This window comes from Cupressus sempervirens, chromosome 7 (assembly GCF_028749045.1).
Source record: "Cupressus sempervirens isolate cs-2001-9-10 chromosome 7, ASM2874904v1, whole genome shotgun sequence".
Classification (NCBI taxonomy): domain Eukaryota; kingdom Viridiplantae; phylum Streptophyta; class Pinopsida; order Cupressales; family Cupressaceae; genus Cupressus; species Cupressus sempervirens.
This window is the reverse complement of record NC_143124.1, coordinates 472139468-472165216: the sequence shown is the minus strand read 5'-3', so window position 1 is coordinate 472165216 and position 25749 is coordinate 472139468. Positions and strand designations below refer to the sequence as shown.

The 25749-nt window shown below is 40.5% G+C and overlaps 1 protein-coding gene across 1 annotated transcript in view; it reads right to left on the bottom strand.

The window, feature by feature from the left end:
* LOC149547598 (heme binding protein) overlaps positions 1-25749 on the bottom strand; it is a 48913-nt gene that overhangs the window by 5408 nt on the left and 17756 nt on the right. The gene's annotated exons all lie outside the window — the stretch shown is intronic.

Genomic DNA, 25749 nt, shown 5'->3' with positions numbered 1-25749 from the left:
TTTACTTGCATCTGTAGGTGATTTTTCCTTGCCGCTTACTATCCCCCATAAGTTTTTATTCACCAATTTTTTATTTTCCATGTATAAAAAATTGAAACCCGAATATTTATCTAATGGAATCTCCATCGGAAAACAACAGTCACTGACAACTTCTTATTTATTTACTCTTTACCACCAACCACTCACAAAATTGCAAATACTGTGTATTTTATAATTGGTTCAGAGTATGTACTTACTAACATTTTGACCACATTAGAAATGAAGTGCTTCACCAATAAGATGCCTCCCTTCAATCAAAATTGATCACCAAGTGACTGTCAGACATCGATCAATATTGAAGCACAAAGTCCATAGGAAAGTTGAAAGCCCAAGTGCATGTAACTTTGCCACTTGACATCTACAATCTCTCCAATAGTAACTACAAATAACTATACTCCAATAATTGGCTTGTACATCTGTCTGTAAAAATTTATGAGAACCGCATATGGTGCATATAGGAGAAGGCTCCTAATTTATTGCAGTAATTTTGAACAGATAAGTTTGTTTATGGTTGTCAATTCTCTTCTCCAACGAGCACTGAATTTGCTTAAATAGTTTTCTCAACATCCATAATTAAAGCAGAGTAGAACACAGCAGACTCTCAGGCCACGGTTCACCCTGGAAAGATAAGAGGTTGGGAAAAGAAGCAATCTATCCAAGAAAACACCTATTGTATCGCCTTAACACAATCACACGTCATTTGCCAGCAAGTCATGGGAAAGCACAAAACTCTCTTGCAGCACCTTCTCTCATCGCACTTCAGTTTAATTTGTGGCAGTCATATGCACATGTTTTTAAGATCCCTGTGAGTCCGTTGCTAATAGACTGTAACTTCCAGCATTCTTCATTTAACTGCTTTGTATTGAATGCACACAAAAGGAATTTCTACATTCTAGTCACCTATGATCTTTGATAGATTTTTCACCACCATTCAGCACCCACTCTGATACCAAATATAAGCAGAGAATACATAATTTGATGATTTATTCAATTATCAAGAGGAGGATTTATACAGTGCACTATCTGTATAGTTGACCGGTTACCAACTGACATTATTTGTATAGGTACAAACTACCCAAACAATGTTTTACACTAACAAAGCAAAAGCGGAGATAGAGCCCCTGTGGATGCACACATGAAGCACATCCAAGGCCCCCAAATGAACGCATTCAAAGAGCATATGGGGGCCCTGGATGCACTTCCTCTGCTAATCCACAGAGCCCTCCACAAGAATCTGGGCACCTCCAGCGGACAAACATTAAGTTTGACATTTTTTGTCAAAAATTCAACTTAAAAGCACTTTGTGACATGTGCTATACATCATTTTTTTTGCTCCTAAACCATAAAAAGGCCCTAATAGAGGCCATTCATTCTTTTTTCATCTCAATTTGTTTGCAGCTGGGTTTTCTTCTCGTTTGATCTCCATTTTGGCATTTTGAAGTCAAGGTGATTATTTCCGAAGAGGATTGTTCATTTGGTGTCAAATAGCTTCCACAAAGGAGATCTATGCATCCAAGATGAGCATTTGATCCCATTCTTGAGTCCTACAATGAATTTTTTCAAGTTCGGGAAGAAATTTTTTAAGTTTTTTAATTGTTTTTTAAGAAATAAAGAAACAAGCTTAGCTGTCTATTTTAATATTTTTGTATCTTTTTTTACACTCGAATGATTGACGTTCATAGTTTTTTTCTAATTTATATTTATTTAATTTCTTATAATAGCATGAAATTAGATTGTATTGTGCAAGAATGGCCGCTAGCGGTAGTCAATGTTCAGTGGGAGAGCAAGGAGTCAATAGATTCAAAACTGATGTAGAACCTCCTTTATGGAGACATACCACAAGAATATCACAAGTTTCAAGAGGTATCACAAGTTTCAAGAGGTGGCTCATATCTTAGGAAGTGTAAATATTGCAATAATAAAACAGTAAAACCATTCAATAACTCGTATTCTCGAGTAAAACTTCATTTTGTGGGCAATTATAGTAAAGGAACGAAAATGTGCAAAGGCAAAGATGGGAAGGGAATGTCTGAGAGATAAACAGAAAGATATATAAAAGAACAAGAGGAGTCTAATAAATTGGTTAGAAGATCAAAACAAACTTTTTATCAACGTCCACCCACAAAGAAAAAAAATGCGATTGCCTAATGAACCAGTTGTATCCTCCAAACAGCCTTTCTTGCAACTAACTATAGCAGAAGTGGAAGAGGAAGAAGTAGAAATTACCTGTTGCAAAAGAGGTCCATTGGACAAGGCATTTAAAATGGAGGCAAGAGTGTAATAACGTTCACTGGATTTGATACAAGACCCTAATTTTCTGCCTAGAGGAATTTCAAAAAACAATTGATATGCAACCCAGATATTACTCGTTGTTGCCACTATAACCTCACTGTACTGATTACTAAAAATTTCCAAGAAATACTCAGACCCCAATGGTAAGAAAATAACTGAACCGATGCCAAAATAAGATGAAGAATAGAGCAAAAGCTTGAACGTAGGCAACAGTAATTCAATGAATCTCAAGAAACAACAAGTAGGATTGATTAAATCAGACAATTACTACTCATACATTTCTGCATCTAACCAAACATACTTAAATTACACCATTAATACTAAGGAGTACACCAGTTAAAGATAACAACAGAATAATCGAAGATGAGGTAAATAACAAATGGAACCTGGCCTTTGCGTGTGAAGGAGTTTACGAACCACAAGACACATCAATGGGTGACCAACGTTCCTTGAATCCTACTGTCGTCAGCTATCTCATTCTTCCTGAGAAATGTGACCCCGTCTTTAGCTGCTGAGTGTTCACTGCATGTCATTGCTGTAACCCAGTCTGCACTTCATCATTAACTGTTCATTGATATGGCCCGAGTACTCAGCCCATGGGTGACAGAGGTTGTAGATATCGGTTGAATTAGCAGCTACGTGCCAATCCTCCGCAACCAGTATGTAGACGTTGGATGAAGACATCTGTTGAAATCGTAGTTCTCCCGACCCAACTGGTGTGAACATACAGATGAATAACCTCCCAAAGTCGTCTTACTGTTCCCTATGGCTTTCGCTGCCAACCTGTACTGCTACAGCATTACACCAATCTCACTTGATATCTTGGCTTACCAAAAGGCATGTCCTGCTGTTCCTTTGAGTCTACGTGTGATAAAAATTGCAAATATGATCATCACTTATTACGCTGAAGACTCCCAACTGTTTAGAAGAGAAGGCAACTTACTTCTGAAAGGTAGAAATTGACTGAGCTCGATTTCCTATGCCAACTTCCTGCTTGGTTCTGAAAACAATTTCCAATGAGATGTTGGGGCTATGTCCAACTTCTCATACATCTTGAGGGATTTTGCCCTCAAGAACAACCAGTCACATTTAAGCAACCGCTTATAACAGTATCAATATATTTCATATTCGTGGTGTAAATCCCAATGCAAAAGGCTTCCTTTTATCACCTTGAAGTATGGGGAGATACAAATAACTGAACAATGTGGGATAAAAGACTATTTCGTCTTTTAGTCACTTAAGTCAATTTGTCCTAAAGTGACTTTAAATAATAAAGTACTTTACATTTCAATCCAATAAAATAAAGTGATTAAAACCTTAGGATTTCCCATTTAAATCTCAATTGACACCCAAACTCCTATGACTGGTTGGCATCCTAAAACATATGCCATTAGCCTATCCGGATGGAAAGATAGACCAACTAGGCGCCATTAAGGCTAGCGTGGAGAAGGGGACATTACAAAGAGAGATTGTTGATCAAGCCATTGCACGTTGCCTCTATGGCAATTGTCTTCCTTTCAACTTGGTGAGATCACCATATTGGAAAGAGATGGTGGCAGCCATCAATAAATCATCAGCTGATTACACAAGTCTTGGGTATGAAAAGGTGTGTACCACCCTATTGCAAAAAGAGAAGACTTCTATAGAGAGATCTCTTCAACCAATTAGAAATTCTTGGAAAACTTTGAGTATTTCTATTGTTTTTGATGGATAGAAAGATACAAGAAACTAGCCATAGATTAATGTGATTATAGTGTACCCCGAAGGGGCAATGTTTAGGCAGATGATTGTGAGGGGATGTGAAAGATTCACAATTCATTTCTAGAATTCTCATTGAGGCCATAGAGATGGCGGGTAGTGAGATTGTGGTCCAGGTGATTATAGGCAATGCCAAAAATTATAGAAGTGCAGTTGCTTTCGCTGGGGGCCAAATTGTGATCCAACCTACTTTCCAATTCGTGAAAACTGTGTATGATTTTCAGATGCTCCCAGAGCACATTATGGTAGGACAAGGGAACTAACAAGGAACTCTAATGATATGAAGGAGACTCTTCTACCCACCATCATTGATCAAAATGGAAAGGTTAAGACACTACAAACCTGGAAGGATGAAGCCAAGGCAAATTTGGAGGTTATGGTGGAAGAGATTTGTGATGATCTAGACAAGGTTAAACTTGAAAACAGCACGGATAAGATCATCATCATGAAGTTGTTTTTTGATAATTTTGAGAAAGAAGTAAATCAATGTGTCGTTAAATATGCCCCATACAAAAGAAATTTTGATGAAGTAATGAGATTCGATTAGCCCTCAGAGGAAGAGTTCGAGTTGATGTAGATGTATGTTGAGGAATGAGGTACAATGTCATTTCAACAAATTTGCCAGCATTGCATCATTTTGAAAGGCATAAGCATCACCTACATTCGTTAGCAAGAAATCATTCATTAGCAAGAAATCACGGGTCCAATACACAGGGCTACATCAATAGGGACGTCTATGAAGATATGTGAAGAATATTCTCATGTAACGATTGCTATTTTGTCTCTTCTACATTTTCCTTTTTACAAGAATGTATGATTTTGACAAGTGCCTCCTCTAGCCCATGGCTTGTTGTTGTCCTTGTTTCTATTTGGTCCTTTTGTGTAGTCAGATGTTATCTCTAAATATCTACTGAAGATACTAGAGCAAAAAAGTTTCAAATAAGAACTAGTATCTTTTGTTGTAGGTTTTAAGTCACTTTAAGCATTATCAAATATTGTACAACTCAAATCAACTAAATCTAAGAAACATTTAATTATTTTATGCCTCTTATTGCAAGTCTTGTGTTTTGATATGATTGGATTAAGGATCTTGTTATTTCATTACATAGTTATGATGCATGTGGTAGATTCATGCTTTAATTCAAAGAATTAATTTTAATACTTGAGTTCTAACTACAAACTCATATGTTCTTGCTTAAGGATTTCGACAAGTAGGATAGATCAAAAATCTCAAAATAACACTTTGTAATGCAACAATGTTATAGATCATAGAGTTATATCTCTTAGACTTGTTGTAAAGTGTTGTGATTAAAATGGCGAAAGGCCCAATAGATAAGTCATTGGTCTAAGCTAGAGTTTTTCTTTGCATTCGGTTTCATATATCTTCACAAAAAATCTTAAAATCAACTCACAAAATACTTTATCTTACGTTTTTAGTGTTGAAGTGAGTAAGTTAATATCATGTCCATACAAGTAGATGTTCAATTGGTAATTAGCAATTGCCTGGTATCTATTTTATGTCGAGGTCTATGTGAGATATTTGCTTTAATGATCTTATGGTAGAAAATGTTGCAGACTTTGCAGAAAGATCGTAGGGTTACCCTTCTTAGTTTTGTAGAGCCTAAAGTGCAGAAGGGATTTAAAAATCACCTTATCAGTTGGTCCAAGTCCACTTGGGTATCTGTCATAAGAGTTAGCTGCTTAGATATTTAGGTGGGTAGCTTGGTAACTGTAGACACTCAAAATTGTACAATCCAGTACAATTACCCTTATCTTACCCAGTTAAACAAATATTTATTATTTATTTAATTTTAGCCTTGTCCTACCTTTAATTAAATAAATTTACATTTATTTAATTACATTCATCTTTATCCCCTATCCTTGATTTAAATAAATTTACATTTATTTAATCCTATCCTTTTTCCCTTTATCCCACTTGCATCTTAATCCTTCAATTCTATTAAATTACTTAGCTTGCTTAATTAGTCCCTTTTGTCCCACTTAGAATTATATATAAGTTTAATTCTATTTGAGCCATGTCATTGGCCCATCACATCATGTGTGAGCATCTTTCTCCCTTTGAATGATCAAAACCCTAATCTACGTGGAGTCAACTTGGCCTCCACCTCATGGATACCTCATTGATCCTGAGCAATCCTAGCCCTTCATCTCATTTTGAATCTCAATCATCCATTTCATCTTATTTCCTATAAAAGAAGAATCCTCTCCTCATTTCCATAAGCACTATCTAGTCGATTGTTATGTTGCAGGATTTGTGATCAACCACATACCCTCAACAACAACAATTACAACACTTCTTTATTTCGGGGAGGTTTGCATGTGTTATGAGTAGATTAAGTTAAGCTTCTTGTTTTCATTTCAATGCATTTGCATGTTTTCTCCATGTCTTTCATATTTGAGGTTTGCATGTATATGTAGGAATAGGCTTTAGTTGCTTATTGTTTGTTCCTTAGCTACATTTTATGCAATACAGTAATATATATGTGTAAACCCTGGCAAACTAGGAACCAACGGGCAGTGTGCCTATAAATTGGATTGTAAGCCTATGGGTGCAAGTACACCTTTTTTTCTCTATTTTTATGCTCTTTACCTGGTACTATATTTAGTAGAGTATATTATATAGAGTATTCACATATCTATGGATCGAGGACAGCATATGAGTTATGGACTAAATTAGAAACTACTTCTAGTGATGAATATGTTAAGCAGGCTAATTTGCAGGGATTGAAAGGAAAGTACAAAGACATGGGGATGATTGAAACTGAGACTATTGCATCCTTTATGCAGAAGATAAATGATTTGGTTTATACAATCAGATGTGTTGGTGGTACCTTGAAAGAAGATGAAGTTATAGAAAAGATTCAAAGATCTTTGCTGAAGTGTTACAATGAGAAAGTTGTTGCTATTGAAGAATTAAGAACAATTAGAAAGATTTCCTGAGAAGCATTGATCGGAAAACTTAGTGCATATGAAATGACTACCCTTGTCAAGGAACTTCCAAAGATTGAGACTGCATTCAAAGCCACAGTCAGTAAGGATAGAACAATGATTGAATATGGAAGCCCTTCTACTATGAAAAATGGCAGAAGAATAGTTGACTATAATAATTTTGCAAGTTCATCAATTCTACTAGATTTGTAAGATATGACAAAGATAGGGAAGAATTTGAAGAGGAAGAAAGGATGTTGGATGAGTTGGAAGCCTTGATTGCAAGGAGACTACCTAAAGGATCTGTTAAGAATGAAGGAAAACTATGTTTGAGATGCTTTAATTGTAGTAAAATTACATATTGCATCTAAATGTCCTAATAAAGTTGCTAGAGATCATAAGGGAAAGTCTAAGAAATTTAGACATAATGGGCATAGAAGTTATTATGTTGAAGGAGTGACTAATGAAGAATTTTTTGCTAGTAAGGAAGCAATTGTGTTTGTTGTTATTAAAGAAGAAAATACTAATGAAGAGAGAGCATTGATTTCACATGTTGAAAAGAGAAAAGAATGGGTCATTGATAGTGGATGTTCATTATGGAGGTGCTGTTAGGTTCGGTAATGATGCCCCTTGTTTGAGAAAAGGAGAAGGGTCTATTTCTCCTGGTGGTAAGAATAATATTGAAGATGTTCTACATGTTGAAGGTTTGAAACATAACTTATTGAGTATTGGACAACTATTGGCTAAGGGTTGCAGGTTGGAATTCACGAAAGGTATGTGCAAAATTCTTGGAGGCAATGAAGAGTTGATTGCATCCAGTAAACAAACTGAAGGTAACCTATTTCATTTGAAAACAGTTGAGAGTACATGTTTGATTGTTAAAATTAATGATAATATGGCACAGAAGATTTTTTCATATGAATTTTGATAATATAGTGAAGATTAGCACTAGTAATGTTGTGAGAGATTTACCTAAATTGATGAAGCCTAATAATATGTGCAAAGAATGTCAATTGGGAAAGATGATTAAATCTACTTTAAAAAATAAGATGTATACTTCAAACGGTTTGCTAGATCTGGTGCATACAGATTTGTGTCATCCTACAAGAACAAGAAGCTAGTAAGGAGACAGGTACTTTATGTTGTTTATTGATGACTATTCTAGAATGATGTGGGTGACATTTTTTTAAAGAAAAACCATAAGCTTTTCAAAAAACTTAGATCTTTAAGGTGATGGTTGAGACAGAAACCATAAGAAGATTGAAGTGCTTGAGATCAAGCAAAAGAGATGAACTCACATCCAGTGAATTCTATGCATTTTGTGAAGAACATGGGATTATGAGATAGATTTCTGCTCCGTGAACCCCACAGTAGAATGGTATTGCTAAGAGAAGGAACAAATCAGTTGTAGACATAGCTAGCACAATGATGATTGAAGGAAAAATACCGCAGATCTACTGAAGAGAAGCAATGAGTACAGCACTGTATACTTTGAACAGAGTGCAGATAAAGAAGGACTTTGGTAAGATGCCTTATGAATTATGGTATGGACATGCCCCTCTTGTAAAATTTAGAATTTTTGGAAGAATATGCTATTTGAAGAGAGATGAAGAAGTTAGAAAGAAAATTGTTAAAAGCACAAATGTCAGAGTTGATCAGAGTGTGAAAAGATTTCGAAGTGACTGCAGATATGACATACATGAAGAAGACAGTCAAGCTACAAATGAACTATGGACTAACATGTTGCAATTCTTAGTGTTGCATTGGCGAGGGTGTAGCATGTTCGTGGTTGAAGATTTAGGTCCTATCTAAGTCTTAACTGACTTGATTTTGGATTGCACTGTTGTTTAAGCATATTATTTATATCTGGATCAGCTTGAGCACCTAGTCGATGTTTATTCTTTGTAATTGATATAAATGAGAGATCATTTTGTAAATACGAGTGTGTAACAAGTATGAAAGGAATATGAGACGATAATGTAAGCAAGGTGATGCAAATTGTACGTCATTGGAACTGTATAGGCATAGAAGATGTTATTTGTCAATTCGGTTGTAACGGACTATTTGTCCTTGTTGTAATTAAGAAGAGATTGGTGAACGCAACTGAGGACCAAATCTATGATTGTATTGTGAGCATTGTGCTCTTGGCAGTGTGCCTGTAGATTGGGTTGTAAGCCTGTAGGTGTAAGTACACGTTTTGTTCTCCATTTTTATGCTCTTAACTGAGCAATACTTTTATCTAAGTGCATCATCTTGTGGGTTAGAGTCCCACTGGGATTTTCCCTAACAGGTTTCCCCAAAAACAAATCTTATGTTCAAGTGTTATGTGTTGTGGATCTTGCATTTACTATTTATCTTTCAGATTTGTACTATGTATGAAAGGTTGTGAGTAACAATTGGTACCCCCACCCCCACCCAAGTTATACTTGCCTTCTTTGGGCCTAACATATAGAGCCTAGGAATTGAGATCTAATGTGGAAAAATTGTCTAAGATATGTGAAAATGCCTAAAAATCAGAAATAATAAAATGACTCCAAGTACTTTGCCAAGCATGAAAATGAAGTGCCAGAAGGCTAATTGCAACCTCAAAAGTGGGTGCTTTTAGTGAGTGTGTCATGATTGGGTGCCTCAAGAAGCTTGCATTTGGTATCAAGAACTGAAAAAAATAGATTTTCATGGATGGTGACAAGGATCCTCAACACATACACTTTTGCAGTTAACCAATGTGTTCAGTGGCAAAGGTGAAGGGAGTTGAGCTGGTAATTTCTACCAAAAGATGCATCTATCTAGGAAACTGCTAGCATCCCAATTATGGATCTCATAGGAGGTTGCTAGACCAAGTCATGAATCTTGAGGGGATATTCTGGACACTTCCCCTCAATGTTACCCTAGGGATTTAGACTTGTGACCCACCCTGACACCACTTTTAAAGGGAGTTGTACTAGCCATTTCTTCCAAAAGATGCATCTATCCAAGAAATCGCTACAATCCCAATTAAAAATCTTACAAGAGGTTTTAGACCATGTCACAAATCGTGAGGGGATATATTGGATACTACCAACAAAAGGTTGTTAAGCCAAGAAATTGTCCACAAAGTAAATTGAAATTTTGTTCACGTAAACCAAAATTGGTTAGCAATTACAAATATCTTGCTCATACAAGCATCACACAAGACAATTACAAGCTCCTTACAAGTAAACACACTAAAATCACTTATGCAAGACCTAGAGTGGTGACAACTTAGAGATCCACAATTATTTAGAAACCAACTTCATATTAGAATTGAATTATGGAATAACAAAAGTCACAACTTAGGCTTCCATTTTAGATGTCCCTATGGGGAATTCAACTTGGGTCTCCACAATGCAAGTTCATCAATTTAACCAATTAAGCTCAACCCCTTAGACAACCAAAATTGAATATTGCAATACAAAGTTCATACTTATCAATCTCAAATGACTATTCAGTCCATCTTCCACGATGACCATTCAGCTTCATCTTCCTACTCTCTGCAACCACCTTCAACTAAGTTGTAATAATAAAACATCATGACACTTAGGATTAACATGTGCATTAATGTCACATGCCCCCACTGATCAAATGATGGCTAATCAAATGGAATTTTGTGTTAATATGGTTAGTTTGGCCATAAAAAAATGAATTCCTTGTCATACTTTACTGCAAAAGCTTTGTCAACCATGGGTGCTGTTAATGAAATAGCTTCTCTTGCAGATCTTCGAGAATTCTTCTGAGCCATTTTATTGCCCTAATTACCTTTAGAGTTGTGATATATTTTGCACCTACCCATGAGAGAACTAGAATTGACTTCTACTTACACTTCAAGAGATGATTGGCATTCCTATACACATCAGGAAACTCTCTTTGCTGCTACCCAATGATTTTCTCTGGGTTATTGCATGAGCCTAGAGAAGACTCCAACAACAAAAGAAATATTTAGTCTTTTTGTCATTGCATAAAACAAACTTGCAACACATTGTCTACATTTAGCTGCATCTACAACCTTTGCAGTATCATCTGGTTTTAGTTTCATATTTTCTCTATACAACTATTGAGAGGTTTGCAGCATGTCATTCCAAATTCATGCAGAATTTCGCCAATATAAATTTGTTTGATGATAATGACATACTTGGGTTTTTGAATCACTTCAATGTACATACAGTAATGAAAGTACCCCAAGTTAATGATTTTGAACCCTTTCTTTAGTGCTACTTTCATTTGCTGCAGTGTGTCTTAAGGGAATCATTTTCCATTGTGCCAAAAGCTCAAACTGACAAACGCCAGATTTAACCTGACCCCTGGGAGGCAGTTAAGCCATGTCAGGAATCCCCGAGGAGGTGTTGACAACCACGTCAACAATCTCCCACTCAGCACCAATTGAGCCTTTAGCAGCCACTAAAGGGAGTCTCAAACCCGAGACTCAAGGCTCTTATACCTGAAGAATAATTAAGCAATATTGAGAGGGGGGGTGGGGTGAATCAGTATTGCTGATATATCTAATATTTTTGCTAGTTTAAAACACTTGAGTGACGATATAGAAACAAGAACAACAAAAATCCACAGCATTAAAAAGCTTTAGTTAACAAATAGTGGGCACCAACCTAGCTTACAAGAGTGAGCACCAACTCGGATTGACCGAAGCACCAACTTCAGATGCTAATGGCACCAACTCCAGAATAATACTGAGAAATCACTGAAACTGAAATAACTCTTCTTCACCAGACATGCAGCTCCATCAATCCTTTCAAAGCTCACATTCCCTGTATAAACTCATAGCTTGGCAAAAATGATGTATCTTCACACAGTGCATATCAGAAAAACATTTTTTTGACAGAGAGAGACAATTACTTTTTATAGTCCATAGCAAAATAGAACTTCGCAGTAGAATAAAATCAGGTCTCCTCACTTTCAATCTCAAAAACAAACTTTTCATTCATAAGACCAGCTGTAATAAGACTTAAATCATCTCAGCGTTATGCAAACATTTTAATCCCAGCAGCTGGACAAGTAATCGCACCATTCCAATAAATAATGCACTCACACTCAACGGCTGAAGAAAAACATGCAACCAAAAAAATGAAGTAGATTGTCACTTCCCAGATTTTACCGACATCTATTTTTTAAAATTTTGGCCAATAGAAAAAGAATGGTTTCCCACATCTGACGCCAAGCACTCTACTGTAATAACCCTGTCTGGAAATGATTGTCACAATTAGCCTTGAGCTTCACCACCAATTTGCAGGTCTGAAATGTATTGCTACAGCAGTCCCAAAATGATGCCAAACAGTGAATGTGCTTCCTTCAACAGCAGTCATGTAAACACGAAGATTTCTGAAGAATCTAACAGCCAATTGTAAAGGAACTATGCATTCATTGGGTACAGAATTTGCAGACACTGATAATGCCAACCAGTATATTGGGTGCCAAAATCTTATGCTAGCAGCGTCTACAAACTGGTTCAAATGCCTAGAAATAATGTGGACAAATACCAACAGCAGTATCATAAACTCCTCCCCATTCTCCTCCCAAAATGTTAATGCCAAGGCAAGGGTATGTTGTAACAGTAATTCCTTGCTGCCAAACTCTGTGACCATAGACTCCCAAATATGCAGATACAAACAGGCTCCACACTAATATATAAACACCCACTCATGCAAACAAAGCCAACACTCAAAGACCAAAGATTCAAGTATTTAAAACTCAGAATGGAGACTCCTTAATTGCGAATTAAATTGCTACTAGCTCACAGCACCAATAATGTCCTCCTAGCAACAGCAAATATAGAAGGGAGACCAATCAAATTCTAACTCAGCATAGTCTACTATACCTCAGCAGTAGACTGGAGATCAACTCAATTTTCAGTAACCTCAGATCAAACCCTTTATACTTCAACAAGGGCACAAAAATCAGAACCTCAGGAAAGCCACAAATGCAACAAAAGTAGATAAATATTCAAGCGTGTTTTTCTCAACAAATGGGCATGTATTTATAACCTCCAGATTCCCTTTTCTTGCCAAAATGTAACTTCACTCAAGAAGTTTCACCTTGCAACATTAATTAGAAGCTTCCATTAGATTCTTTCACTTGATTTGGCTTAACCTATTAATAAATGGCTCTTTCCAATGATAGCTCAACCCTCAAGTGAAATTATAAAGTTAAATTATAACTTTATAATAAGCTATTTAATAAATTAATAATAATTTGGCCACTAAAAATAAAATAACTCCCAAAATATTAAATTGCTACTAATTAGCAGCACCAATAATGTCCTCCTAGCAACAGCAAATATAGAAGGGAGGCCAATCAAATTCTAAACTCAGCATAGTCTACTATACCTCAGCAGGAGACTGGAGAACAACTCAATCTTCAATAACCTCAAATCAAACCCTTTATACTTCAACAAGAGCACAAAAATCAGAACCTCAAGAAAGCCACAAATGCAACAAAAGCAAATAAATATTCAAGCATGTTTTTCTCAACAAATGGGCTTGTATTTATAACCTCCAGATTTCCTTTTGTTGCCAAAATGTAACTTCATTCAAGAAGTTTCACCACACAATATTAATTAGAAGCTTCCATTAGATTCTTTCACTTGACTTGGCTTAACTAATTAATAAATAGCTCTTTCCAATGATAGCTCAACCCTCAAGTGAAATTATGAAGTTATATTATAACTTTATAATAAGCCATTTAATAAATTAATAATAATTTGGCCACTAAAAATATAATAACTCCCAAAATACTCATCATTTAAATATGTCATTTGAAAAAAGATTTATACCTATTATTTCTCCATATGACCAAATACACTTTCCAAATATAGAAAGGGTTCATCTCAATCAACACCCAACTTACCATAAATGGTAAGTACACAAAACTAAGCCCAAACGAAGTCCAATCTGAGTCAAACAAAGACCAACCTATAGCTTACTAAATTGTGGAGAAGACAAGACCCTGTTAGCCGACTGGATGGTTCCGGCAGTATTTTGCATTCTGTAGCCGACGGTCCGGCGGTGTTTCGGTATTCCGCCGGCGGTGTTTTGGTATTCCGTAGCCGACGGTCTGGCGGTAAATAGTTTGTAACGGATACAATAATTATGGCCGACAGACTCCTTCGGGAATGTTCGGCAATAGTATTTATATCCCGTCCGGGATCATTGTAAATCATCATTCATCTGCTATTGCGAATATAATACTGCTGTTCGTGTTCTATTGTCTGTATGCATTCATCTTTGTCTCTACGCTAAACATTTGGCGCCGTTGCCTTATGAATCTGGAAGGTGGGAGGAATGAAGATTAATGCCAAATCAGCTTAACAAGGATCGAAATAAGGTGAAGGGAAAAGATGGAATCCGTATTGCGCAAGAGAATTTAATTCTAGCACAGCAAGCCGAACGCCGACGGAGATTTCAGAGGATTGTCAACGAAAACCGAAGTGCGGAGGAATTGTTGGAGGAGACTCGGCAGCAGGTGGAATTGGTGGAAGAAGCACGGGAGGAGTTCTTGAAATTGTGTTCGCCTGAGGACGAAAATTCAAACGGGAGGGCATCAACTCGCACTGCTCGCGGTGCCGACGGAGCACGAGCGTGGAGTGACCTCTTCGTCCAGGATAGCCTTCCGCGGGAAACAATTTCGGAGGATCCTCCGTCTTCACCAAAGGTTGCAGCTGTCGACACCTCCAGTGTGGGAGTGCAGACTACCGGTGTGGGAGTACAGACTGTCGGTGTGGGAGTGCCGACCACTGTAGGAGTGCAGATCTCTAGAATTATGGCGGGACCCAAAGAAAAATTACCAAAATTTGAAGGCGATGGTACAGCCGACCCCCTCTGACATTGTAAGACATGTGAGACGATTTGGCGGGCAAATGGAATCACAGATGCCGACGAATGGACCAGGCAATTTCCCGCAACCCTACGGGGTGTCGCGATTGATTGGTTTTCGGATACGGATCCACAGAAGCTGGATACATGGGATAACATTAAAAAGGAGTTCTTGGCGGAATTTAAACTCTTACGGGATGATAATGAAATCGTAGCGGAAATTTTCAATACCAAGCAAGGGAAGCACGAAACTGTCCGCGTCTATGCCCGGAGATTAAAAGACTTAGTAAACAAAATGGAAAGCAAGCCAGTGGACGGATTGCAGAAAAGGTGGTTTGTGGACGGCCTACGCTCGAAGTTGCGGAGGAAAATGAAAATTGTGCCACCGTCATCATATGTGGACGCGTATAACAGAGCACTGGACCTTGAGAGTGCACAGAAGACAAAGAAGAAGAAAACCAGCTCCTCTGACTCTGATGATGATGAATCCACTTGGGATGATAGCAGCGATGACGAAGGTAGTAACAAAAAGGTTCGTGCCTTACAGAAGGATATGGTTCGAATGATGAAAGAGTTTAAAAATATGCAGAAGGAGCCAAAAAGTAGTGAACTGTGGTGCACGGAATGTAAGACCGACGGTCATACTAAGGGATCGTGTCCGACGAACCAATTCTGTGACATCTGTCAGATCATGGGCCATTCGACAAAGGACTGTCCCTTTAACATGAAAACAAGAGGATCTTCACAGGTGCTTCTCACACAGGAGGCTTCCCCGTCAGGCGGTAACGGTAACACCAACACAGGCGCTACATCTGGAGGATACAGAAGTAATCGCCGTGGACAGAATAACAACAACAATAACAACACCAATACGAGCAGAAGCCGAATTCAGTATGATGCAAACGGACGACCAATTATTTAGTGCCGAGCATGTAACTTATGGGGGCATTTTGCGCGAGAATGTCCAACAGCAAATACACCTCACCTATTGTGCCGATGGTGCGGACCCGACGACCACGATGACTCAAAATGCCCAAAATCCGAAGTGAACTTAATCACGGTTGGAACCAATGAAGAAGAAGTTCTGGCCATTACACGGCAACAAGCAAAAGGATATCCGGACCCCACCGAAGAAAAAAAGAAGTTTGCAGCAGCACGGGCAGAGGTTGGTCAACTATCGCAAGCAGTAACACCTCCGACCACAGCCGCCACCTCAGCAAGGAATTCCGCTGAACAAAACATAATACGCCAAATATTGCAAACAGAGGTGCAAGTAAAGGTAAGTGATTTACTTCTTACCATGCCCCAACTTCGATCTGCTTTTTCAAATATGACAGGGGAAGCAAGCCTTGAGAAGGAGAAGCCACGAGGAGAACCAAGTCGACGGAACGAAAAGGAACTTGTTACGGGAGGAGAAGACCAGATGTTGTTGGCACTGACATCAGGACGGCACCCTGCAGTTGTCGAAATGGGGATACTTGGACATGTTCACACAAACACCATAGTGGACGGAGGGTCCGGCGTGAATGTATTGCCAGAGGAAACTTGGAGGAAACTTGGACAGCCAACATTATGGCCTCCAAGTTTTCAGCTCCTAACCGCTGATCAACATGGTATTAAACCACTGGGTATTCTCATGGCGCAGCCGGTAACCATTGGCACTCAGTCGTTTCTAATGGATTTCGTAGTAATTCCATTAAAAAAGAAAGGTTATGATGCCATCCTAGGCCGCGGTTGGCTTATAGAAGCAAGAGCCCGACACGACTGGAAGAAGAACACTATATCCCTTGAAAGTAAAGGTCGTCGATTCGTCATCGATTTGCATACCCAAATGGTAGGGGAAGAGGCCTTGTCATCCGATTCGGAGGAGGAGGATGGAGGGAGACGACGGATGGAACCAGATCAAGAAGGTGTTCTCCGATTGGACGGGGGAATAACGGATGACGACTTGGATTCCGTCAACGGTTTATACCACTGGCAACTGGAGGACTATGAGTTATTTCCGAGTTGTAATGTTCTGTCAATTGAGAACGAATATCTGAAGGAGTTTACTGAAGTTAAGGAGGGGGAATCACCATTGCATATTACCCCAGCTCATGCATTCGATGAAGGAGAGCTGATCAAGTATAATGAAGCTACACTGCAAACGATGAATCTAGGGGATGGGGCAGAACCAAAGAACATCCTAGTGGGAGATAATTGGGATCCAGTACTCAAAGCCGCGGCATTTAAGATATTTCTGGACTACAAGGATGTGTTTGCATGGACATACAAGGATCTCAAAGGAGTACCGCCGGAATTATGTGTGCACCGCATCCCGCTGATGGATGGAGCTGTCCCTATACGGAAGCGACCCTACAGGATGAATAAGAACTATGCCGCACGTGTTACGGAGGAAATCAACCGGATGCTGGACGCTGGCATTATCTTCAAAGTACAGACCAGCGAATGGGTGTCACCAATAGTCATTTCCTTAAAAAAGGATACTATTCAGATTCGGATATGCGTTGATTTCAGATGCCTGAATGCAGTAACAATCAAAGATCCTTTTCCAATTCCATTCACGGATAGCATTCTGGAGGAGGTCGCGGGACATGAAATCTACTCGTTCATGGACGGGTTTTCCGGATATAATTAGATTTCTATAGCGGAGGAAGATAAGTTGAAGACGACGTTTGTTGTTGAAGATGGCGTCTATGCGTACAATCGGATGCCTTTTGGGTTGTGTAATGCACCGGCCACATTCCAACGGATTGTGCTGCATATTTTCGACAAGATGTCTGTGGGAAATTTCAAGGCCTTCTTGGATGATTGGTCAATATTCAGCGCAGAAGACGGACACCTGGCAGCACTTGGTGAATGTATGGAGAGATGTCGCAGAGCCCGGCTAGCATTGAACCCCAAGAAGTGCCGATTCATGGTTCCACATGGCAGACTGCTCGGACACATTGTTTGTAAGGAAGGATTAAAGACGGATCCCGACAAAGTGAGAGTCATTCTAGAAATGCAGCCATCCACTAATGTCACGGAGGTAAAATCTTTTCTCGGACACATTGGGTATTACCGGAGATTTATTAAAAACTTTGCCAAGGTATCCCAGCCGTTAGATAAGCTCACATGCAAGAAAGAGGCATTTCGATGGGAGAAAGAGCAGGATGAGGCATTTGAAGGGCTAAAGGTACGACTGGCTACGGCACCCATCCTGGCATATCCGGATTGGAATAAAGAATTTCATGTTCATGTGGATACCTCTAATTATGCGATCGGCGCAACCCTGGCACAGACTGGTAATCACGGATTGGATCATCCAATATACTTTGCCAACCGGTTGTTATCAAAGGCCGAGCAAAACTACAGCACAACTGAAAGAGAAGCTTTGGGAATGGTTTATGCTGTACAAAAATTCCGCCATTATTTGCTTGCTACACCGTTTGTGTTTTATGTTGATCACCAGGCCCTGTTGTACCTGATTAACAAACCCGTCATCCAAGGGAGGATCAGCCGATGGTTGCTACTGTTGCAAGAATTTACTTTCAAAATCAGTGTCCGGCCAGGAAAGAAACACGTCAGTGCCGACCACCTGTCACGGATCAAAACGGGGGAATCAGCGGATGGTGTGAATGACGACTTTCCTGACGCACAGCTGTTTCAGATTGGGGTACTGCCGGAATGGTACAAGAATATTGGTGAATACCTATCAACAGGACAATTTCCCACGGGGATGTCACCAAACGATAGACGCAAATTGATAATCAGGAGTCGTACATTCCAACTAATCAATGGGTTGCTCTACAAAATGGGGCCGGATCACATTCTTCGACGATGTGTGCTGGAAGAAGAGATACCGCAGGTGTTAAAAGAAGCCCATGAAGGCCCCGCAGGAGGCCACATGGGGCCTGACACCACTGCACGAAAGATATTGCTTGCAGGACTTTGGTGGCCAATGGTGTACAATGATGCACGGGAATGGGTCGTCGGATGTGACACTTGCCAACGGACTGGGAAACCGCTGAAGAAAGATTTCATGCCACTTCAACCTTCTCATGCGCAGGAACTTTTTGAACGATGGGGGCTAGATTTCGTTGGACCATTGAGGGTGAGCACGATGCGACGGTGTCGCTACATCATTGTTGCAACGGAGTACCTGACCAAGTGGGTGGAGGCCCGTGCATTACCGGATAACTCGGCTGTCAATACCGCGAAGTTTATTTATGACCAAATCATCACAAGGTATGGAATTCCATTACAATTAACAAGTGATAGGGGAGGTCATTTCGTCAATCATGTTATTCGACTGCTCACTACTCAATTCAAGATTTATCATTCGCTGTCAAGTCCGTACTATCCAAGAGCAAACGGGCAGGCAGAAGCCACCAATAAAATTCTGGTATCCATCATCTACAAATCCTGTGCGGTGGAAGGAGCGGATTGGGAAGAGAACTTACCTGCTGCTCTCTAGGCGTACCGCACGGCATACAAAGTGACGACCGGGTACACACCATTCCAGTTAATGTTTGGACAAGAAGCAGTGGTCCCCGCAGAATTCATGATTCCAAGTCTTCGAATAGCGTTGGAAAACAAACTGGATGATGACGGAAGTCTATAAGAGCGATTGACTAATTTGAATAAACTGGAGGAGAAACGGTTGTTGGCACAGTGGGCAACAGAAGTAGCACAGAATAGACGCAAACTCTGGCATGACAAGCATCTGCGACATAACAGATTCCAGACAGGACAATTAGTACTGAAGTATGATGGCCGTAACGAAATCAAGCCGGGCAAATTCAAAGTGCGATGGATTGGACCATATCAAATCCGAGAAATTGGCGACACGGGGACAATGAAATTAGCAACCTTGGACGGACAAGAGATAACTCAGCCAGTTAACGGATCTAAGTTGAAACCATATCGTGTAAGGAAGTCCTCCCCGGCGGTAAATCCTTCCGTGTCGTCAGTACAGCATTCCCTGGCGATGACGTCACTCAGAGGTATTGTTGTTGAGTAAAAAATTAAAAAAATAAAAAAAAAAAAAAATAAAATTAAAAAAAAATTAAAAAAAGAAAAAGAAAAAAATTGAAAAAAGAAAAAAAATTAAAAAATAAAAAAATAAAAATTAAAAAAAAAAAATTGAAAAAAAAAAAAGAAAAAAAAAAAAATTTTCGGCCTGGCAGCCCCCACGGACCCCGCGGACTTGAAGTCCCGCGGGCCCCGCGGACTAAGAGTCCCGCGGGCCCCGCGAACTAGAAGTCCCGCGGGAAGGGAGGCCCCGCGGGCTTAAAACCCCAAGAGCCGCATCTGGAAAACAGTACTGTAGCCCGCTCTCGTTGCTAGTCCTTCCGCTCCTCCGCTTTCTCCCGAGCCTTCTCAGTTCGACGAACTTTACTTCCCTGCACCTTCGCCAGATTCACTGAACGCTGGATCGAAGTCCGTCAACGCTGGATCGAAGTCCGTCGCTGCCGGATTTGGGTGGATCAGCATGACTGCCTCATCCTTTGTCGTCTTCATGCTGTAGATCTCTGCAATTCTTCATGGGAGGGCATGACAATCATTCTTAGTCGATTTTGAATCTTTTTTTACTCATTCGCGACATTTTTTATTTTGTTGGATCAATTGCGGAGATAAGAGGTGAGGATGATTTAGCCCCGCGGACTAGAAGTCCCGCGGGAAGGGAGGCCCCGCGGATTTAAAACCCCGCAGGTCCGCAGAAAACTTCCACGGCAGTAGCAAGACAGTTTGGGGGGCGTGTTGAAAAATTTGGTGAAGAATTTGACCAGCATAAGTCAGTGGTTGGGAAATTTGGTCGACATTAAGTGGGATAACATCCAATTTTGTCAGTCCATGAGATTGAAAAATTTCAACGTCACGGATAGACAAGAAGATTGCCGCGGGAGAAAACTTCCACCTTCGCCGTCAGCCAGAGTATTTCCACGAGAAATTTAAGAAGCCGGCAATAGGAAGAATAAATCATTTTTTTTTTTTTTTTTTTTGGCATTGAGTCAGCAGGCAAGCGGAAGCCATGGAAGAGTCAGTTGGCCAATATGGAGAAGACTTCAAGAGTTTTGGCGTCAGGAATTCGAGTTGCAGGCCCCTCCGGTTCCAGCAGCAAGAAACAAAAGACCAAGGGAGAACTCACTTATCTCACCATCCAGTTTGAGAGTCTTAGCGGAAGCGAATGCCGGAAGTGGTGGCAGGAAACTCCTGAGGCAGACCAAATTAAACAGATTTTGATACGGGCACAGGTACATTGGGCTATTCAGCTTCCCATCTTTTCCATTCGGATGTTTGAATCAGTATTGCGCACCATGATAGAAACATACAGTGTCCAGAGCAGAACAAGTACATTCTTGTACAAAAGGCAGCGGATGACGGTGTCCTTTAAACCAAGAGATTTCACCAGGGTCTTCGGCATTCTTGGCCCCAGCGGGAAGAAAGTGGAAATAAAGAATCATAAACTGTCGCAGGAACGGAAGGAGCATTGGATAGCCCTAGTATGCAGGGACCTTACACCTATGGAGAAGGAGGCAGTAGTTCTGGGGACAAAGTGCAGAGGGCTTCGCAGGGACTTTATTCGAGAGGGCCATTGGCGTTGTATCATGGACGTCATCAAGAGCAGATTGACCGGTGCCACTCGAGCTTCAGATATCGCACTGCCACAGATTGTGTTTATGAATGGTATCATGCAGGGAGTGGTCTATGATTGGGCCTCAGTGCTTGCCGACAGAATGGAAGAATTCATGACACTTCAGCACCGAACATTTTTTATGCCGCACCATGCCATCGGGTTGTTTTTAGAGGCAGCAGCTAATCAGATCCCTATGGATGGCTTTGAGGCTCCTCCACAGGGCAAGCTGGCAGACGGGGAGCCTCCCATTTTCTTCTGGCGCCACTTGGATACAGGAGGGTCAGCTACTGGACACAGGAAAGTACTCCGCAAATTAACCCTTTCCGGAGAAACAGATAGCGGGAGGGAGGGCACTTCAATAAGTGACGAGGCTGAATCTGGGGAAGAAGAGGAGAGCACATCGGCTGAAGTTGACGGAGAGCCAGCAGGAGGTGGGCCTACATTCTTTACCCCGCCTCAGCTGTCAACCTCAGCACACTTGACTACCTCTTCTACGGTCATTCCGGCCTTTGGTCAGCGCTATGCCCCAGTTCTTATGACTCCTCCAGCGGAGGCAGATGTCCCACGGACAGTGGCTGAGGTGGTTCCACACGCAGTACCGGACACCGTCCCACAGATAGTTGCCGAGCCACTGCCGACGGCTGTAGCAGAAGTAGTTTCAGCCGCACCAACGAATGTCACTGTCGCAGAGCCACCACTACCACAGTCTGAGCCGCAGGTTCGGTTGGAGGTCATTGATTGTGACGCCGTGGTCACCATTTCATCATCCCTTTTAGCAGAGGCCGAGTCAGCCCAGTCAGTACAGAAGATGAATATGGAGCTTGCGCGGGTCGAACAACCGGAGGTGATAGATAGAGCTAGTGAGTTTTTGAGGCAGCAGTTCCGACTCACTCCGGCGAAGCGGGGTCCCTCCATTCAATCTCCTGGGCGTTTTGAAACATGGCCGGCGGAACCCCAGCCTCAGCCTCCGGAGGAGGGAATGCCACATGCCGTGGTTGCGCCAACAACACAGACGGCAGCACCGGATGTGGGCATGGCTCCCACTGGCGAGGGGGGACACAGTGATGCTGAATGGTCATTAGAGGCTTTCGCCAAGGAGGACTACGGGTCAGATGAAGACAGGTGTCGGGATTACCTCAGGACTATTAAGTCTGCATTAAAGAAGGGCCACGATGTGGCAATTCAGGCCCTGACTCGGCGGAGGGAATGGCACTTGATCAGAGCATATATTCGTGGGATTTGTCCTCGGCGATTCGAGACTTGCTTTATAGATAGGGGCTGGCCGGCAACGGAGACAGAGGAGATGCTGACAGATTGGGCCACGGAGCCGGAATTGGGACCCATGGACACTCCTATGATGAAACTAGCGCATGAGATTGTGGGACTGTACAAAGATGTTTACTACGGTCGTCAGCGTGCGAAGGCGAACAGAGTCGCAGCAGAACAGTCATTGGCAGCTGAAACTGAGGCTAGACAGAAACTAGCCACCGACTTGACCGCCCAGCAGGCAGCATGGGCCACAGAGCGGACAGCACTACTAGCAGATTTGGCAGCCGCAGTGCAGGAGAAAGACTTGGCTAAGCAAAGTATGGAGGCAGTGGTTCGAGATAAGGATGCGGCTGAGTATGAGATGCAGTTAGCCAAAACGCAGGCCATGGATGCGGCACTTCTTCTAAAGGAGGCCGTCGAAGTGAACTCTCAGATCCAGACAGATCTCCATATCAGGACAGAGCAGGTGTATAAGTTACGTCGCCGGCAACACACTTTTGGGACGCCTCCCTCTCTCTAGTTCTTTCTGTAGTATGTAAGTTGTCTCCTAATTTTGTCAGTCGTCAGCAGACGACTTTTCTTTTTGGGGGGGATGGTGTTAGCCGACTGGATGGTTCCGGCAGTATTTTGCATTCTGTAGCCGACGGTCCGGTGGTGTTTTGGTATTCCGCCGGCGGTGTTTTGGTATTCCGTAGCCGACGGTCTGGCGGTAAATAGTTTGTAACGGATACAATAATTATGGCCGACAGACTCCTTCGGGAATGTTCGGCAGTAGTATTTATATCCCGTCCGGGATCATTGTAAATCATCATTCATCTGCTATTGCGAATATAATACTGCTGTTCGTGTTCTATTGTCTGTATGCATTCATCTTTGTCTCTACGCTAAACAGACCCTCCCAAGCCAAGCCACTGCCTCAGATAACCCTCTATCCACAATAATTAGCATATGAGGATCACAATAATAGGCTAATCCTTGAAACTCTGATGTTGGCAAAAATGGGGACATTACATCTACTGGAGGTATTAATACACTTTTAAGTTTTAATCCACGACTCTCTGACATCCATATATCTGACTGCCCAGTCCCTTTAATTTTTTGCAAAATATAACCCACAATCTCCAAAAAATGACCAACAATATGAATACAAAGAATAGCTAATTCACCAGCATATGCATGATTTCAAATGAAACAGCAGCATATTCCATAAGTCTCAATAATGCCTTAATCATGCCCACAAGTCAGCCATCAGCTCGTGACACGAGCCTTTGTGAATTCAACAGCAGAACTTTACTTGGGTTTTTTCAAATTCATGGTATCTTGGATAATTCAAAATGCTGGCACGGCACATAAAGTCTGATATATATAATCTGACATGGAATATTACATAGACAAGTGGACAAGCAGCTGATGAGCAGACAAGTAAGCACGAGACAAAACTGGCTCCAGACCAAAAATGCCTGGGTTACAGGTCGACCTGGTTGACCTATACATGTATAGGTAATCTAGGTCAACCTATACATATATAGGTCAACTGGGTCGACCTATATCAGGGTTATCCTAAGAAGGGGTAACCACATTAAATATAAGAGTAATAACACACTAGCCAAACATGGCCAACACCCTAAGTGCTTGGAGCACTCTGATCATGGTCATTAACATCGCTGGTCAAGCTGGTCAAGCTCTTCATGCAGGTCAAACACCAACAATGACATCAATGACAAAATGTCCTACATGTCTTTCACTGTTACCTGATATGAACAAGTCATCCACATAGACATCCATGTTATACCTGTACTATCAACTTCTTAACAAAACGAGATGCATCTTCAAATTCAAATTGCTTGAAATTTGTCTTCAGGAGGTTCTCACTGAATTTTTTATACCATACTCGTATCAATTAATGAGAATCTCATAGAAAGTTCAATATTTTTGTTGCTCTAATTAAATTCACTTCTCTCACACATGTAGCAAGGTAATTAAAATTTGGAAAAATTATTAAATTTAATGTAAAATAGCATGCTATTTAAATTCATTTACAAACAGTCATAGACAACTTACTGTTTACTTAATTTCATGAAACAAGATATATGTGCATGTATGCTATGTATACAAGGGGGGAAATAAATGAATGAAGGCTTGCATGTCATATATAATATATCAAATGGGTTGTTACGCAACACATTCCAGAAACACTACTATCTTTCTTATGTCATATATCTACACCTAGCCACCTATCAGTAGCTTGAAGCAGATTCTTGTGAATAACGTAGATTACCATGTATAGTAGTAAAGCATATACAGGTGAATTGGTTTCGGACTTATCCATGTCAAATGGGAAAAGGGACATATATACACCAAAAGAAAAGCAACTGTCTAGGAACAAGACAAAAGAGGAAAAAAAGAATGGTAAAAATTGCTATCATGGAATAAAAGTATGTAAGCTATTGTCATGTTGATGCTGCTGAAAATTGAGAATTCATGAACTAGAAATGAGAATGTTCTAAAATGTGTGGTAGGGAGTATAAGTGTGATCTCAATAGCTTCCAATAGTAAATCTTTGATTTCCAGGAGATGTGTTATCTACAGATTGCTTTCAGGAAGAATCTTCTATTATCCTGCGGCCAAGGATGAAACAATGTCCCAAGAAAGGGAAGCTAATAAACAAATGAGATTTTCATTCACAAGCTTACAAGACTCTACATTAAATTGCTATATAATTATGAAAACAGATTGTACCATATAACTGAATCAGTAGTATAAAAAAATTGTGTTTTGCAATCTTTAAATATTCAAACATGAAGAAAAGATTATGCTCCTTGCTTGGTATTATTCGGCTACTCTTATGTGCTTCAATTTGACTTCACTTTCCTCACATCACAAGTTATTTATAGGAGGAAATATGCTATCATTTTACCAAACAAGTCTAAAATAAAATCAGCATTGAATCATCATGAAGTTTAAACCCACAAAGTTCTCTCT